At 43.8% G+C, this 19,578-nt stretch overlaps 1 long non-coding RNA gene across 1 annotated transcript in view; it reads left to right on the forward strand.

Moving 5' to 3' along the window:
* The first annotated feature begins 26 nt into the window (after positions 1-26).
* LOC122457201 overlaps positions 27-19,578 on the forward strand; it is a 28,727-nt gene continuing 9,175 nt past the window's right edge. The window contains exon 1 of the long non-coding RNA XR_006276618.1: positions 27-516. This is a non-coding gene — a long non-coding RNA (uncharacterized LOC122457201). The remainder of the gene's footprint in view (positions 517-19,578) is intronic.

Consider the following 19,578-nt stretch of genomic DNA (forward strand, 5'->3'; position numbering starts at 1 on the left):
TAAAGCCAGGAAGCTGGCAAAACCAAAGGTTGGCAGGGGAAATTGGCTGGAGTGATTGTTGGGGGAGGTATGTTTGGGGTGCCTGTGTTGGGTAGTCTACAGTTGCTCCCTAGGGGGAGGGAGTTCTGCCTGGAAAACCTGGTGGATGGGCAGTAGCTACAGCAAAGCAGGGAAGGAATCCAGGAAAGTAGCAAAAAGATCTTGGAGCAAGCAGACCGTAGCTGCTGTATGTAAGGTCCCTGAACTGGAAACTGTAGTAGTGGACAGGTCTGGGCTCCCCTACCAGCTGTTGGGAAAGTGGCACAGGCTTGTCCTGGAAGACTGTCTGGGGTGGGGCATGAGAACAGTTGCTACAACAGGACTTGGATACCACAGCAAGGCAGGACAGTTCTGTGACCTGGCTGGAGGGAGAGTCCTGGTGGGGCTGTGGTGAGCCCATGATGATGGAAAGGGGGCTTTAGACTCCACAGAACTAATCCCCAGTGCTGCTGTGTGTCCTGTGACCTGGTACTAAAGGTAAGTCTCTGTAATTAATAATCTGACTTTACTGGGACCTGCTCCCCTTCTCTGTTGACTGTGCAGAGTTCATACTAGCAATAAATGCTCAGAAGCCCTGATTTTATTAACACACAAGGATTCTTTGACAGACTTAACTGCTTTCCCAGTATCTTCCATAGAGGGTGCTCTACTGACTCTTACAGCTATGAGCCTCTCGAGTTACCTGGATACCCAATGCAGTTAGGGCAATAATTACTCTAGACAATACAATGTGCTTAAAACCATGATAGTTCTAACTATAGATTAGGGCAACTTACTGCTCAGCAAGACAGCTGGTAAAATCCATCCTGTAATAATGCAGTATAAACAATCCCAACCCATTTGGGGCTTTGAGTTAATATAGATATCAGATGCTTTTTGCAATATTTCTAAGTTCCAAAACATCAGACATTTATGTTCTCCAGTTATGTGTATATATAACAGATCCATTTAACATTTTTCTATTGTCAACTAGATTTGCAACATATGCTGTGTGGTGTTGGCTTTTTCTGTCTTCCCATAATTAATTAGGCTTGAATGCTAATTTAATCACCAGTGAAATGCCACACTTTTCAGAGTGGCTGATGGAGGTTAAATTAGTTTAAATATCTGCACTGGGAGACTGGCAACTTTCTGTGCCTGAACTATTTACAATTGCAAAGGTCCCCAAATAAGAGTGTTTAATTAAAGGCTGGAGTGTACATTGAATTCCCTCATAACATGTGATTAATAATTCCATATAGACCTCTTGTTTCCCTCACTCCTGGGATGTGAGATAGATGGTAGGAAGTGTTCTGTAGGCAATGACATAATGAAGCAATTGAATCAAGCAGCTGGGAAATAGGCCTGCTTAGAAATTAAGTGCTGCACAGAGCAGCCAATGCATCAAGCTGTCAGGGCAAGGTGTGAAGTGCTGCAGAAGGACAATCTCAGAGGCAGTAGGCCATAGGTTAGCCTGTGTTTTAAAGGGCAGGTGTCATTCAATGTATTTTTTTAATGGGATGTGGTCTGAGGATTGTTAGAAATATTACTGAACTCCCTTTAGTAGAGTTTGACTGGTTTAGGAGGCAGTTAGTATAAAAGTGACACAGCGATTCTGCAAAAGTGGCCTTGAGCAAACTGTAGAACAAAAATGCTGTGAGCTCAGTTCCACTTTTTTCAAGCCTGTGCTGCATCAGAATAATGCCATGTTTCATACCTGTGCCATGTGGTATAATTACATGAGTCAAGACCCTCTACTGGTGTAAATCGGTGTAGCTCTGATTTCACTGTTGGCCCCTTGGTAGCAGTGTCCAGGAGACATCAAGGAATTTGGACCTCAAACTCCCCTCTCAAGTTACCCCAGTGAAGCAGTTTGATGGGCAACTGGGAAGTGTGTGAAGGAAGCTCTTAACTTATCTGTTCTGTGGCTAAACCAAGGATTTCAGACTCCAGGGTCAGTCTCCAGGAGAATTAAATGAGTGTGTAATGTGGTTTGCTTCTGTTTGTTACTCATTCACCTGATTCCATCATAAAATATCATTCTGTAGCAGGTGTAAAAAGCAAAGCCAACACTTAAGACCTGGTCTCCAATTACCTTGTTAAGGTATATGGAGATAATATCTAATGGGCATCTATACCATAAACATAATGGCTAATGAAACACTATCAGCACAGGTTAGGGTTTCAGGAAGTTCCAGAACTGGATTTTATGCTGTCTCAGGAGATTCCACATGGGTGGGGTGTGGGGGAATACAAGTGACTTAAGCTACCAGTGCATCTAATTCTGCTCTGCTCTCAGCTGTCAGCCCCCAGGGTGAGGTAGAGGGTTCCTTGGGATGCTCTAATTTCACCAGCCTTGCACAACTCTGCAGCCTAGAATAGCCAGAGAGAAAAGAGGTCCAGGCATGCCCCCAGCCTCTTTGTTTGTCCTGCCATGGCCTGGTTCCGTTTTGGTAGTGCTTTGCATAAACTCCTCCATTGCTAGCCTCTGCAGCCACTTATGGATATGTGAGTAACTTCTTTTAAATGCTGCATGAAGGAGAAATTCTATTTCCTGTGTGCTGAGCTAGAGGCTTGACCCTGCAAGAGTGAGCACTTCAGTCCCAACATATCATGAAAGTATGCATGTGGTTAAAGTTAAGCATGTGCTCCAGTATTTTTCTGGATCAGACTCAGCACTTTGCTCTCCTAGGCCTCGGTCCTGCAAAGGTGGGTGAGACAATACCTTTCATTGGACTGACCTCGGTTAGTGAAAGACCATCTTTCAAGCTACACAGATCGCCTTCAGGTCTGGGGAAGGTACTTGGTGTCACAGCTAAATACAGGGTGGAGCATATTATTTAGTATAAGTAGCTAAGCCCTATTGTAAGAATTCAAGGTGAAGTGTCCCACTAACACCTCTGCAATCATAGGAAAAAAGTGGGGTTAGTGGGCTGCAGATATTCTTAAGCCATAAATCCAGTGCCTCTCTATCAGAGGAAGGGAATCCTTCCCCTTGTTGTTGGCAACAAATAGGACACTTCCAGCTTGATCCAGTAGAAAGACTCCCATTCACCTCAATGGGTTTTGGATCAGGCCCTTAAAATGTCTGAAACTTGTTTGCAGTTGGACCTCACACAGTGCCAGTCTAGTTGGGTATAATATTTTTAGAAAAAAGAAAAGGAGTACTTGTGGCACCTTAGAGACTAACAAATTTATTAGAGCATAAGCTTTCGTGAGCTACAGCTCGCATCCAATGAAGTGAGCTGTAGCTCACGAAAGCTTATGCTCTAATAAATTTAGTTTCTAAAGTGCCACAAGTACTCCTTTTCTTTTTGCAAATACAGACTAACACGGCTGCTACTCTGAAACCTAATATTTTTAGAGACTGAGTTGATTTATTGAAGGCCAAGAGCGTCCCTTTCCAGCCATCTGTCAGGATAAGGAACACAAACAATCCTAATTTAAATCACCACCAGTTGGGTAATTATCTCTGGGGCCCAATGTTCTTTATCCTACTCAGACAACAGTACAATTGCAGTTAGGATGATGATGCAAGGTTCAAATGTATTGCTTGAATTGCAGTGACTTATTTAGTAATTATCTTCAGTTTCAAGGATTGAATATCCCATATTTACATAATCAAGGCATAAGAGCCTTTACAGAAGGGCATCCTGTTAGCAGATGGCCAGAGTGCATGTGGTTAAATGCCCTGGGCTTTTGCAACTCATGCTGAATACAATCTAGGCATCACTTACCCTATAGTGCCAATTTGGTGTCTTCCACTAATTAAGTGTAAATGACATTAATATGGAGAGAGGTTCCCTGTTGTCTTGTGCTGATATTAGTATGGCTTAAAAGCATTTTCAGAGGCAGTCCCGGACTGCCTCAGGCAGCACCAGAAGGCCTGTTTGAGCAGAATGGGCACACTTGTCTGCAGGAGTGCGGTGATTTGGGGAGCCCAAGCAAGGCTTGCCGACACCTCGTGTTCCAGGCAGACTAGTTCTGCATGGGCACCCTGTGTCCCAATCAACCAAACTAGCATTGGCGGGGGGGATGAATTCTGCCAAAACATGTGAAAGCTGTCTTCACGGGGAAGGCTTTGAGATGTGCTCCTGCTTTTGTCATAACTTTTATGAAAGTCTTTAGTTTTCCAATTCTTAGCAATAAAACTAGTCATTTTTCACAAAGGTGCATTTTTACTATGTCAATTTTTCCCTGGAATACTTTTTTTAAAAAAGGACCTTTTTTGATTGGAGGGTGGGTAGGGGGAAAACCATCATTTGAAAAATTCACAAACTCAAACCAACTGTTAGATCAACTTATGGTTAGAACACATGGATGGCCACACTGGGTCAGACAATGGTCTATCTTTTCCAGTAACTATCTTCTGATGGAGGCAGCTATCAATACTTAGAGGGCATGAACAGAATAGGGCAATGACAGTGATCCTTCCCCTGTTGTCCAGACCCAGCATCTGGCAATTGGAGGCTCAAGGAATCTAGAGCATTGAGTTGTCTCCATGACTATCTTGGCTAATAGCCATTGATGGACCTACCCTCCATGAACTTCTCATTCTCTTTTGGGCCCAGTTATACTTCTGGCCTTCACACCATCCCCTGGCAATGAGTTCCACAGGCTGATTTGTGCAATGTGTGAAATATTCCGTACGTACGTGTGTTAAACCTGCTGCCTATTAACTTCATTAGGTGACTCCTAGTTTGTTACATGAAGGGGTAAATAGTCACTTTACCCACATCTTCTGTGATTTTATAGATCTCTATCATATTACCTCTTGATCATCTTTTCTAAGATGAACAGTCCCGATCTTCTAATCTCTACTCTTATGGAAGCTGTTCCCTACCCCTTGTAATTTGTTTCCCTTCTCTGTACCTTTTCCAATTCTAATCTTTTTGAGATGGGACTGCGCACAGAACTGCACACAGTATTCAAGGGGTGGGCGAACCATGGATTTACATCATGGCATATTTTCTCTCATCTATTCCTTTCCTAATGGCTCCTAACATTGTTAGCTTTTTTGACTGCCACTGCACACTGAGGAGATATTTTCAGAGAACTAACCGGACTCCAAGACCACTTCCTTGAGGGGTAACAGTTAATTTAGACCCCATCATTTTACATGAATAGCTAGGATTGATTTTTGCAATGTGAATTACTTCATTTATCAACACTGAATTTTATCTGCCGTTTTGTTGCCCAGTCATCCAGTTTGAGATCCCTTTGTAGCTCTTTGCAGTCAGCTTTGGACTTAATTATCTAGAGTAATTTTGTATCACCTGCAAACTCTGCCACCTTGCTGTTCACCCCCCTTTTCCAGAGCTCTTCTGTATAGGTTGAATAGCACTGGTCCCAGTATCCCTGGGGGACCCTATTTACTCCTCTCCACTCTGAAAACTGGCCATTTATTACTGCCCTTTGTTTTCTATCTTTTAAGCGCCTTCGGCAAGGGACTTTCAGCAAGCCTTTGACAAGGTCCAGGTACACTATATCCACTGAATAAACCTTGTCCACATGCTTGTTGACACCCTCAAAAAATTCTAATAGATTGAGGCATGATTTCCCTTTACAAAAACCCACATTGACTCTCTTCTCCAACAGAGCATGCTAATTTGTCTGATAATTCTGTTCTTTACTCAAGTGTTAACTAATTTGCCTGGTACTGAAGTTGGGTTTACCAGCCTGTAATTGCCAGGATCACCTCTGGAGCCTTTTTAAAAAATCAGCATTACATGAACTATCTTCCAGACATCAGATACAGTGACTGATTTAAGTGATTAGGTTACATACCACAGCAGTTGAGCAATTTCATAGAGTTCCTTAAGAGCTCTTGGGTGAATACCATCTGGTACTGGTGATTAATTACTGTTTAATTTACCAATTGGTTCCAAAACCACCTTTACAGAACCTCAATCTAAGATAGTTCCTCAAATTTGTCACCTAAAAAAGAACAGGTCAGGTGTAGGGAATCTCCCTCATATCCTCTTTAGTCTGATGCAAAGAATTCATGTAACCTCTCTGCAATGGACTTGATCTTCCTTGAGTGCTCCTTTTAGCACCTCAATCATCCAGCGACCCCACTTACTTTTTGGTAGGTTTTCTATTTCTGACTTTTAAAAAAAAATGCATTTTTTTCTTTTGCTAGTTTCTCTTCAAATTCTTTTTTGGCTTGCCTAAGTAAACTCTTGTAAGTGTAAAAGTGTGTTCCTTTCCATTTTCCTGTGTAGGATTTGACTTCCAATTTTTCCTTCCATTGAAAAGGAAGCCTTTTTGCCTCTAATGGCCTCTTTTACACTGCTTAGCCAATGGCATTTTTTGGTCCTCTTTCTTTTTATTTGGGGTGTACATTTATTTTGAGCCTCTATTATGGAGTTTTTACAAAGTTTCCATGCAGCTTGCAAGCATTTTACTCTTGTGACTGTCGCTTTTAACTTCCACTTAAGGAAGCTAGTTATTGTTGTGTAGTTCCCCTTTTTGAAATGTAATACTACTGTGGTATTTCTTTGGTTCCCTCCCCTGTCAAGGATTATGGTCACTATTGCCTATCCACTGAACTGCTTAGTACATTTTTTTACCTCACTAACTACTCAAGGCTAACTCTATAATCCTCCACATGGGTATACATTGACTAGCTACATGAAGATAAAAACTGTAGTACCATGTCTCCACTAGGGTTTTACATCAAGATAGCCAAACTGCAAAGTACCTAAGGCCAGAACTAAACAAAAAGTTAAATTGACCCAGCTACATTGCTCAGGGGGTGTGAAAAATCCACACCCCTAAGCCAGGTAGTTAAGCTGACCTAAACCCTTGGTGTAGACAGTACTTGGTCAACAGAGCTACTGCCACTGGGGGAAGTTGTTTAACTGATGTAGTGGGAGAAGCCCTCCTGTCACTGTAGTGGGTGTCTGCCTTGAAGTGCTACTGCAGCTTTTCTAATGAAGTACATAACAAGTATAATCACCCCTTTCTGTGCTGTGAAGTTGCAACATGAGGGTCAGCTCCCCTCAATGCATACACAACTTCCACAGTGGTTAATGAAAGTGCTACAAGCTGATCAGGCCTGATAGATCTGCTTAAAGTCAGTCGAAAGGTAAGACATAAAAATGTACCACACAACTGTGTTCAACCTGGACTAGGGAAGCTGAGCGGGGTTGGGCCTGCTCAATAGGTGGATAGGAGATCTCTCCAACCAAACCCAATAGTAGCTGGAGGTAGGTAGCATTCCCTTCTGAGTCAGCTCTGAAACAATAGTGAGTGGTGTGGTGTGCTGAGACATGCAATGCCATTCATGGGCAAGGTACAAGTATCCTTCAGCATCCTATTTAACTACATTCTAGCAGCCTAATTTCCCCCCATACATTCAGCTACATTGCTGGCCCAGAAGGGGAATAAATATTTAATAATGGGCTATTCAGCCCATCAGAAAAAGAACACAATGCAATGGCTGGAAGCTGAAGCTAGACAAAATGACTGGAAATAAGGTGTAGCTAACCATTGGAACAACTTACCAAGGGTCAGGGTGGAATTGGCATCAAAAAACTGTTAAATCAAGATGGGATGTTTTCTAAAAGATCTGCTATATGTATGAATTATTTTGGTGATCTGCATTATGCAGGAAGTTAAACTAGATAACAAAGGTTCCTCTGGCCTTGGAATCTAGGAATGGCTGCTGCTATTATAGCAAAGGCTGTTTAAAAGTCCATGTTTGTGAATCAATAATTCAAGGGAGGCAAAGTGCTCACCATGCACAAGTGCCCACAATGCCAGGGAAGTGGAATTACTGCTTACTGGCAAATTTCAAAGCCCCTAACAAGCCAGTAGCAATTAACATATTACATGCCTTGCCAGAGCAAATGGCCGCCTCTGGTTTGTTTTGCCTTATCTCAAGTAGTTAATAAGCTATCTCCTAAATTAACACTGTGAGGGTGCAAAGGAACATGAGCTGTAGCTCACAAAAGCTTATGCTCAAATATATGTTAGTCTCCAAGGTGCCACAAGTACTCCTTTTCTTTTTGCGAATACAGACTAACACGGCTGCTACTCTGATTCCCAGAGCTGTCTCAATTAAGGGATGTGAGAGCAACTCATGTGAGACAAAGGTAGAAGCAAATATTCCCACTGATTGTGTCCTAAACTTGTGCATTAGAACATATGGAGAGCAAGAATTTCTTGCTATTGGGAAGAAAGATGTTTTTTCCTAACACTTAGTGGTGGGAATTTTCCTGAATGTGAGTTGCTAATGAGTATTGGGCCTGTATGTAACCAGTGCTGTAAAATGCCTCATCTGTCTTCATGTGATCCTATTTGCAATTGAGCTAGGTAAAGGTTTCAAAACAGAACCCCAGTTCTGTGGATTGTTTTAGTAAACCTGAAATTCAGGGCAGTTCCTGAATTTTGCAAACTTTCTGCCAACCTGGTGCAAGAGTGAAACTCACCAGAAACAAAAGTCCCCACAAATCACTCCAAACAGCAACTGCTGAGTTTTGCCCAGCTCTTAGGAGCACCTTTCAACCTGCCAAATCCAGATGTGGGATAAGGACATAACTATGGATGCTAGAAGCAGAATAGTGTCCACGGAGAGTTAAATGATGGAGGTATTTTTCCCTTTCATGAAAATAGCATTGTTCCATCTTCATCTCATGGTTCAGAATTTCTGCTCTAAATTTACAAGTGGTATCACAGAAGCTGTGTGTGGATTGGAGGTGAAATAAAGAATGCACTGGTAATGACCAGCATGAGGTGCAGGATTTACACAGTGCACAATCTCTGTAGAAATATGGGGGAATTGTATTACCCAACAAACCCACATATAAAATTAATGGGTGTTGCAGTAAACAATAATGCTGTTAGATCTCAGGACCTATACCTTTCACTTGCTTGGTAACTTGCTGCTGTTGACAGCTATTATGTGAACACTGCATTCCATTGTGGGAATAATGATTTTTTTGCAGCTGCATTAAAGTGATCATTTAGATAAATGCAGCCACACCACCCCAACACAAGCTTAGAGTCCTGGAGGAAGTATGTGATGGCACATTTCAAGGTAGCCTCTTATCTTGCAGTAGAAGTCTGATCAACCCAATCCACTTGTTAATGAATACCTTTCTGTCTTTAAACTAATCTATCACAAAGGCTGTAGCCGCTATTTAATTTACCACAGATTTTTCTAGTTAATCCCATATTATGTCTGTCTTGTCTTTATTATGGTAGCACCTAGATGGCCCAGCCAAGATAGCGTCCCACTGTTCAAACACAATGAGTCCTTGCATTGAAGAGCTTAGTCTAAATGGCCAAGACAAAGAATTAGAGGGGGAAATGAAGCCCAGAGAAATTGGGTCTCTCCCCCATGGTCACAAGTCTGTTGTAAAGCCAGGAACTTAATCTCATGACTACCACACCAGTGCCTTAACCCCTGGCTCTTCTTCCTTAGCTTCCCTTTTAGGAATCCCTAGTTCTTGCCCAACTTTTTAATCTCCTGCTAGCAGATGTTAGGGTGTCTTTCCCCCTTCTTTCTGATTGATAAAAGGTCTGGCACAATTTAGTGTCCTTCAGAACCATCAGAAGCCTACTTGTGGAGGCAATATTGCCTAGGGGTTAGAACACTGACTCGCATTCAGGAGATCTGAAATCAATTCCTGGCCCTGCCCCTGACTGGCTGGTGATCTTAGGCAAATCACTTCCCTTCTTGGTGCCTCTATTTCCCCATCTGTGCAATGGGGATAATGGTACTGACCTCCTTTTGTAAAGTACTTTGAAATCTACTGATGAAAAGCACTATATAAGAACCAGTATTCTTATTTTGTTAGCCTGAAGCAGAAGTGGTCTCCTATAATGAGCAATCCCTTCCAAGATTCCTGGAATCCTGGAGATACCTCCAGCTGCAGTGTGTATGTACCCTGAGTGCTCTCTGCTTAAAGGTACTTCCAAAAGTGCCCCTCCCTTGACAACCATAGAAATGCTGCTGCCTTAGGACCTGATCAAACTCCCATTATAACTTAGGCAAAGACTCATTGTCCTTAATAAATGGGGTCAGGACCTTAATTTGTGCACTCTGCTACCTAGGGAACAGAGAAGCATGTATACATGGAACACTTCACCAGGGAAGAACTGTTCCATGTAAGTAAGTCATGGATGCTGCATGGAATTGGGACTAGGTCAAAAGTGTTTTACTCTGATTTACTTTCTCATTCCCTTAAGTAGGGGAAAGCCCCTTCCTAGTGCCCCACTGCTGGAGAAGCCACTGCAGGGAGTCTCACACCTGTGTCCTTTCATATATTCTCCAGGCCATTGGCAAGGCCCATAGAGCAATACAAGACTGTCTGAATAGCTTCTAAAGACACACAACACATTCTGATACAGCTTGCTGTTGAATCAGATGGCTGTTTCAGTATGAAGACAATATAATCTACTGTGCTTTCATAATGTACTTAGGGACAATCAGGACTTTCTCATACCATGTTATATCCTGGAGTTCTGTGCCTTTTTTGGATCTGTGGGAATCTCCTCAGCACTAATACAAACCATGACTTGCATTTTTATACCCCTGATTAGGAAGGGCTCAGCAGAGAGCAAAACCCATGATGTATGTGACCCAAAACCTCTACTCAAACAAATTGTTAATTTTTCTGCTCCACTGTCTGTTCTCTGATTTAGTTTAGAATAATTGTCCTTATTGTTTCTATTCTATAGAAAGTTGGGTATCTGAATAAACAAGACTTTGAGTTTCTTCAGTTCTTTGATTAGGAAAACTAAAATTTAGGTTTCAGGTTTTTAATTTTATGGAATTAGCCCATACATACAGCCTAAATGTGCACCATGGAAGCTCTGCTGGTGGTGTCAATAGGAACAAGACCAGGCCTGTGGTGCTGTTGCCACTTGATCTGCCTTGAAAATGGTCCCTGGTGGTGTCAATGTCCCATCTATCTTTGTAGCCTGCATCAAGCTGGTCATGGCTAAATGACTCAGCTCTTCATGCCTTTCAGTCTCCAGCCTTGCCAAATGCCACTCACAGGCTCTTGGGTATTAGAATGTTTTCAGAGTTTTATGCCAATTGTCTTTTGCATGCTTTCTAATGAGGGTTTGTCTCCTGGATTTTCTGCTCTGCATTATGGCAGAAGTTATCACAGCAGAAGCATGTCCAATTTTCTAGTTTAACAATGAGTTCAACTCTCACCTCAGATTTTTCCAGCAAGTAACCTAAACTGAGATCCCCTCAGCTCAAATGCAGTTCATCTGTGCAACCCAGAAACTGCATCTCTCAAACCAGCACAAGTTATTGATCTTCATCAGGAACTGGGAGGTGAAATTCCATGGCCTGTGTTCTGCAGATGGTCAGAATGGATGATCATAATAGTTCTTTTGGGCTTAAACTCTGTATGTGAAATCCTGGCCCTATTATAAACAATTTGAGGTTTGCTACTGAGTTCAGTGGGGCCAGGATTTCACTGAATTTTTGTTTTCAAGGGGCATTCACTGCTAGTAAGACTCCTTTAAAGATGTAGACAAACCTTGTGCAAAGATAGGGAAACAGGGTTATCACTCCCCCCAAGAGGAGGGAAGATGACAGCTGCATGCCCTAAGTGAAAGGTCTGTCAGGGCAGGGACAGCTGTCTTGAATTAAATGCCCCAGCACAGTAAGACCCCCACCTGCTCCCAGGGAGGCTAACAAAACTTGTTCGTTACTTACATGGATCAGAGGGTAAAGCTCTGGGCTGTTAGAACAAGTATTAGAAAGTAGATTTTTCAATGTGGGGGGGGGGAGGAAGTTTAGTTGGCTGTGCTTCCTTTCTAACCTGGGCTGTGCAAAGTCTTTTTCAGCTTGCTGATCATGGCATTTCTTGTCTGTTTCCCCTGCTCTGCAGGCAGCCTGCCTGGGGCAAGTTATCAAACCAAGAGGTCAATCAGATTTCTGGTTATTTGAGCAGGGCTCTGAAAAGCTGGGCCTACCTGTTAGTCAGCTGCCATTATATTGGTAATCCTGGAACCCTCTGGTGCTGCCACAGGAAAGGAGTTTTTTTTCCACCAAATGCATCCGATGAAGTGAGCTGTAGCTCACGAAAGCTTATGCTCTAATAAATGTTGGTCTTTAAGGTGCCACAAGTACTCATTTTCTTTTTTGCAAATACAGACTAACATGGCTGCTACTCTGAAACCTGTCAGGAAAGGAGTGAACAGACTCCAAGCTTAGATGTGCTCACAAAGGACCAAGCAGTTTGCAAATGAAAGTTAATGAACTTTTAAAGCCCTCCTGTGCCTAATTTCCAGCTGCATCTCTAGCTTCCCCCTCCTGGTCTGAAATTGGAGGAGGATGACATTGGTATTCAATTAATTAGTATGTATATTGGCAGTGGGCTCAATGAATTATTTTTCTACATCTTGCAAGGTCAAAAGTATTTGAGAGAATGCCTGCTAAAAACTGACTTAACTGAGGATCTTCACACAGTGAGTAATGGTGGTGGTTCTGCTCCCATTGCAGCTAGCTTTTTAATTACTTGAGTGGGCACACCGCTCCAGATACAGGCTTGGGAAGAGTCAGGGGTTTGAAATGTTGGAAAACATCATGAGCAATCTCTATGGCTTGGCTTGATTTGACTAAACAGCAATAAGCCCATTTGATTAGCAGGCTGCCTTTCAAAACTTGGAGTTCTTTGGGCCAGATCCTCCATTCTGGGATGGTGGCTTTGCAAATATTGTCTAGTTCTGGTGTGCACAGTTCAAGGAGGGTTGTGATAAACTGGAGCCAGTTCAGAGAAGAGCAATGAGAATGACTGAGGGATTAGAAAACATGTCTTATTGTGATAGATTCCAGGAGCTCAATCCATTTAGTTTACCCAAAGGTTAAGGGGTAACTTGATCAGTCTATAAATATCTAAGAGGGGAGAAAATATTTGACAAAAGGGCTCCTCAATGTACTGTATCAAAGCTATAACAAGCTCCAACAGCTGGAAGTTGAAGTTAGACAAATGTAATGGGAAATGTGTATACTGTTTAACACCAAGGGTAATTAATCATTGGAACAATTTAACAAGGGATGTGGTGGATTCTCAATCACTAGCCATTCTAAAATCAAGGTTGGATGATTTTCTAAAATCTTAAAATAGGACTTTCCCAAAACTTTGGCCTCTGCATAACAGGCCAGCAAATGTCAGACTAGATGATCACTGTGGTCCTTTCTGGCCTGAGAAGCTATGAAAGCTGGTAGAACTAACCAGCTGGAGGAGTCCCAAGGTAACACAGCATGGTCACCCTACACTATTCATTATTGCTCCCTGTGCAGGGAGTGTGGGTGGAGAAAGCAACAGGACCAGAGAACCAAGAGGAAATCTGAAGTTTAATCTTGCTTATATAGTGCTATCTGAATTCCTCCTTCTTCCCAGAGCTGGTAAAGATGTTGACCTTTTTCACAGGGGAAAAAGTTTCCCAACCAGCTCTAGTTCCAGGCAGACTTGAAATGTTTCTTCCACTCAGTGACAGTTTGAGAAGGGTGTCCAAAAGTCAGTAACACTCAAAATACAATCATGAAAGCTTGTTTAGTAGGAAAGTTGAAGTTGGGCTGATTCTCATGGCTGTACTTTCTGCTGGGTCAAAACACTGGCTATTAAGGATTGGGTTCTGATCACACTTCTATTGATGTAAATCAAGGAATTGTTCCACTGATGTGCTAGCATGAAACTGGAATGAGTGGAGAATCCTACTCAATAGCTGAAATCTGCTCAGACAGCCTGTGTCAGGGCTCTCTTTGGTACACTACCTGTTGATGCACACACCCAGTTAGGATACAAAATGGCATATATTCTGATGAGGTACTGGCAGCTGTGCCTCCTCCCTTTGTGTAAATCCCCAAAGAGCCTTAGTGCTCAGATTCACTGTTAAGTGATATTTCTTTCTATAGGTGTTTGGGTGAGAAGGAAGATTGTTTGACTTGGAAGGATGTGCTGCTGTTAATCCTTTGGGGGTGGAGTGCAGAGGGGAGGAGTTGGGCTGTCTTGTGACATCTTAATTACTGAAGGCAGCTTAGCTATTGCAATAAAACAATCTTTCCTGTCCAACACATTTGCAGTTTTCCCAGTAAAGGTGATCACAGATCCAGGACTGAAGTTTGGATGGCATTGAGTGAAAGGACAGATGGCTCCCCAAGCCTTATGGTGCATACAGTAGCATGGCTGGAGGAGAATGATTTGGTTTTGACTTAGTGCAATGGGGCTGCAACAGAAAGCTTAACTGCACTCAGGCGTTCTGGATGTTAAGAGATCAGAGCAATATAAAGTCAAACTGCTATGGTGGAAGCAGAGTATTTACCAGCTGTCTGCATTACAAACTGACAGATTATATTCCCAGGATGCCACAGGTGGGGAAGCCCTAAAGTCAAATGCCAGCCTGCATGCTCACTTAGCATGAAGAAAGACTTGCAAGGGAGGAAAGAACCAGGGGTGTTGCACAGAGAAGAGGGTCATAAAGATGGTCACCTTCCCAATTCAGTGCAGGGGTAGGGGGTAACATCAACAGGGCTACAGTCAAATCCGTTAGAGCTGCTGACTTCAGTGAGGTGCTGCAACAAAGTGAAAGGACCCCTGTGCAAAGCCTGTGTAATCCCTGGTGAGAATGTGGCAGGTGGCTAGTGACTGTACTAGCTAGGTGGGCTACTGTGACTGGTGTAGTCTGTGAATGAAGATGAGGCCCTTGGTGGAAGGCCAGTAGCAAACATTCCTCATCTTGGAAGCAGCCATAGATCTTCATTGTGCGTTGTTCAATGGTCAAACAAGCTGTCTCTCATGCTGCCCCCATGTCTGAATATACACAGAGCCACCTCTTCATCCTCCCTCAAATCCCTCCTGAAAAAGCTTCTCTGTCAAAGCTTCTCTTGACAGTGGCCAGGCAGCTGGTGAGCTGTGACAGCCTCTTCTCATGCTGACTGGTATCCTCTCATTGACTAGATCCCATCTGTGTCCCCATTGTCTCTTTGGGACAGGGGCTGTCTCATGTGATTGTCCAGCACCTACCATGGTGGGGCTCTGGTCCATGACTGGGTCCCACAGGTGCTATGGTAACACAAATACTAAGTGTTTCAGTAACTACCTAGAGCATCAGCAGAATAAGCTGCCGTTAGGAGTGGCAGAAACATAGGGTCTGGTTGGGGAGTCCTTACTCTGGGAAACTTACTTGTATGCTGGGCATCCCTTTTTATTTCAGTAGGCTCAAGCCAGCTCCTGAAGACAATGTCAGAATCCTTATTACCTCAGGCAGGATCAGGCCCAATGTAAGTGACTAAATGCTCCAGTGTGGCCAGAAAGTAGTAGCTGTAACTAGCTAGAAGCAGAGGAGATGGGTACTGGTGACTGTAGCAGGGCTTCTCTATGCTCAGGGCGATGCACAAGTCCTGTACAAGCAAACATAGCTGTTTACCGTTTTACCTTGTACAGTCTGGCTCTGAACAGAATGGCTCTGATCAGGCAGGGAATGGCTTCTTTCCATTCACATCTTGGGGAACTTAACCTTCTATTTCCTGCTCTGGTCTGGGTGCAGACGAGCATAAATCCCTCATGCAGAGACTATATTGTAATACTCAGGAACAGGAAGTGAATATCACAGCTGTTAGCTGGTGATCATTGGCTTGGATTAATTTACTGCAGATGTAGGTCTGTTGTGTAGGAAATTGAAGGCATCTTACTCTTGAACTGAGTGATCCCACCCTGTTCCCTACTCCATGACAAGTTTATGATCCCAAAGCCCTTTTTCAAGCATTTGAGCTTGTTTTATAGGCATGTCCAGATCTGAATGGGAAAATGAAGCAGAGATGGTTTTCATTATATTAAAAAAAAAAACTGTCCGTGGCAGCAGTGAATAGTGGTGTTGAAGCTTCCATGCTAATTAATTTTGACTGTTGATGCATTTAATTACCACTTATATAAAGAAAGGGAAAGTGCTACTGTGTTCTAAGTTTAGGAGAAAAGCTTTTATTCATGAAAGCAATTACATTTATGGTTAATGCAGATCAGCATTAGAGATGCTTGGGTGGTGAGTTGCCTGCTCCATTTCAGATCTGATTTTGCTGTGGAGCCCTGCTATCCAGTAATCAACTTCCTCGGCTGGAAATATTAAACAAGACAATATCCAGCAGGCTTTTGCATGACTACAGGCATCTACTTATTCCATTTGTATGCTCTTGATGGTGGTACAGGAACCTTCTTTGGGGGCTTCTCTGGTGGGAAGGAGGAAGATGACTCCTCAGGATAGCTGGATGGTTAGTCAGACATCAACTATCACAAGCAGTGATACTCAGACCTCTGTGGTTCAGGAGCCAAATAAACGATGACCATTACGTGAAAGCTGCAGTAGTATGAATTCATTGTTCCATTTACTATAGTACTATATAGTCATACATAAACAGTCTGACTGGGAAATATTTAGTTTTTGATTCTCACAGTAAAACGACTGCCTGTATTTTATCAACTACAGTTGGTTAATAACATAGTAAAAGCACTGTGATTGGTTAATAACTTAGGTTAATTAAATAGTGCTTTAACTATCATGTGCTGCAAAGAGCTACAGGAGGCTTGTTAAAGAGCCAGCCTCACTCTGAAAATCACTCTTCTAGAGCAACTTTTGAGACATTGGTCAGTGCAACTCCTACCGGCCTGGCCATGAGGAAACCTGTCTCCCATAATCACAGTTGCTGCCTACAGGCCAGAAGTATCCTTGTTCCAGTCCAGGCTGTAGTAATTTGCATGGAATTCAGTGGCTGGAGTTGGGAGATGACTGACTGGCTTAGCCCATTCAATATCCTAGGCACATGGAGACATAGGAAAAGCCCACCTAGAGAGAAGTTGATGCTTTTAATTTATCTGTATGCTGTAGCACCAAGAGTGGACTCGGCTACATGGAGCTTGATTCTGCATGGAGATGGTGTAAAAGATGGATGTGGCTATGAAGAGCTTATCAAATTGAAGGGCTTTCTGTCTACACAATTCTAGCTAGTGGACAATCATCAATCCATCAATACAATATGAATCACTCCCCAGGCCTGAGAAGCTACTTCACCATTCTCATCTGGACAATGGCCTCTGAGCCATTGATACAGGTTGGTAAAGAAGGTACAATCAAGCCACCTACTGCCAACCACTCTCCAGATACCAGCTTCCCATCTGGCAAAACAGGCAGTGCAGAGACCCCATTATCCAGTAAGACTCACCTGCTTTGATCCTCTGAGGTGCCTGTTTAGGCAAGGAAGGCATGGCATTGACATAGACAGAATTGGTCCTGATCAGTGCAGACAGACCCAGCACATATTTGGAGTCTTGACTTCAATGAGGCTTTTCACTGGTGCATGTATAAGGGGACTGTTGCCCCCTTACTAACATTTGGGCGTGTGTTTTAGTTGCTAGCTCCCAGTACTAAAAAGGGGAAGGGTCAATGGGGGATCAGGACCCTGAGACTGACAGCCCCCAGGAACAATGGGGAGAGGCCAATGCTCCAGGTCAGCCTGAATGACAGGGCGGGCAGGCTAATCAGTCAGGAGGCCAGGGAGGTCCTGTCCTCCATGTGAGCTGGAATTGCCTGGGTCGGACAGAGTGGGGCTGAGCTAAGGAGAAAGCAGGGGCCCAAGCTGAGCTGGGGGGCAGAACTGGGCCAGATCCAGAGCAGCCCCTGTGCTGAAAGCAGAGCAGCAGCCCCAAAGCCAGAGGCCCAGCCCAGAGAGCAGACTTGCCCTGGGAGCAGAGCTGCAGCAACCAGAGCCAGAGGGGCCAGAAAAGCAGCCCAGGGAGCTGGAGGCAGAGCAGCAGCAGCAGTGCAGAGACCGAGTGGTGGAGCTGGGGCTGGAGCCGTCCAGAGCTGGGTGCAGTGAGCAGCTGGGAAGAGCAAGGGGGACCCTGGGCAGCAGGCCCAGCACAGGGAGACCCCTCAGCCAAGGGGCTCTGCAGGCCAGGCTTGGATCGTAACCCCAACAGGGCGGGGGTGACACTGGGAAGAAGGGTCCTGCCACTTAGAGCCTGGGAGCCTGTGGCCACCACCAGAGCAAGTGTCCAACCCACAGCATCCCTGCAGCCCAGCCAGGGCCTGAGAAGAAGGCCAGGGACTTACAAGGAACAGACTGTGAACTGCCCTGATGTTCCAGAGACGCTGTTTGTGATGTTCCCTGCCACAGAGCAGGCTGATTTTTCCTTTAACCTTTCCCATTTTCCCTTATTCTTTTTAAAATTAATTGTTGATTAAATAACTTGCATTTGCTTTAGCTTGTATGTAATGGTCAGTGGGTCAGAAGTGCCCAGTGCAGAGAGAGTACCCCCAAGTGGGGAAACACTAACCCCTGTCCTAGGTGACCACAGCAGGTTTGGGGATCGAGCCCCCCAGGAATCCTGGGCCCAGCCTTGTCGGGATTACAAGGACTCTGCCAGACAGGAGACTGGAAAGGGAGCCCTCGAGGGCAGGGAGGCCACTGGGTAAAGGAAGTGGAGCAAGGACTCAGATCCTTTCACTAGCCCGCTTCACCGGGGTAGTGCAGAAGCCAGGAAAGTTCCCCACAAGAGTGGGACTATACCCCTGCTTACACATAAGTTTGGCTGTGTGGAGACTGATCGTTGGCTTGGGCAGTATAATTCAAGGATATGATGGAGAAGAGGTAGCACCTGGTGACTCAATGAGCATTTCTTCAAGTGGTGCACTTTTCTTCCTCTATTACTACACCCCTTCAATGCTACTGCTATTATGTGGGCCTACAATCTGTGATGACTGTTAAGCTCTAAGGTAACTAAGAGCCATGCTGGCATCAGACATGGAAGGACAGAAGGAAGGAGTCTGATCTCATTGGGGTAGCACAGCTTATTGCACCTGCATGACTGCTTCAAAAAAAACTCCTGCTTATTTACCAAAATGCTCCTTAGCTTGAAACAATTTGATTTGCCAACCTATTTTGGCCTTGGCAGAAGTATTTCTTGCTCCACTTGTCCTGAATGCATGCCTATCTGCCTCCCTTCCCTAAGCTTTTTCAGATGGGTTTCTGCTCTGGTTCCTGCCCATGATCCAGAACTACAGATTTATCATTTATTGGTTATTTCAGTGAGATGATCTTGCCAACCAAGTACACTTGTGCAGAGTGGCAGAAAATTATAGAAGAATAAAAATTAGTTTGAAAGGAAAACCTAGTTACCCAACATCTCTCAATTCTAATATTTCCATTTTGCTTTAATTAGCATCTCCAATATCACTAGCAAAGTAGCTTAGTTAAAGCTTAGTCTGGCACTTAACTCCTGTACTTCATGAGTAGCTCAGCTGAGTTCAGGACACAGCAATTCTGATAGTTTATTATTTGAATTATAGTAGTGCCTCCAGGCCCCAAATGAGTTCAGAGCCTCACTGTTCTGCATGCACACATATAGGAACAGTGCCTACACAACAGAGCTTATCTAAAAAATGAACAAAGGGGTGGAGAAAAGACATGTTATCCCCATTTTACAGGTAGGGAATGGCCAGCATAAGGACCAAAGGGAGTTAAGCATTTCAAACCCAGATTTAGGTTGCTAAGTCTCAGTTTTAGATTCAACTCTGATCCACAAAACCCCTGGT

The sequence above is a fragment of the Dermochelys coriacea genome, chromosome 22 (genome assembly GCF_009764565.3).
Source record: "Dermochelys coriacea isolate rDerCor1 chromosome 22, rDerCor1.pri.v4, whole genome shotgun sequence".
Lineage (NCBI taxonomy): Eukaryota > Metazoa > Chordata > Testudines > Dermochelyidae > Dermochelys > Dermochelys coriacea.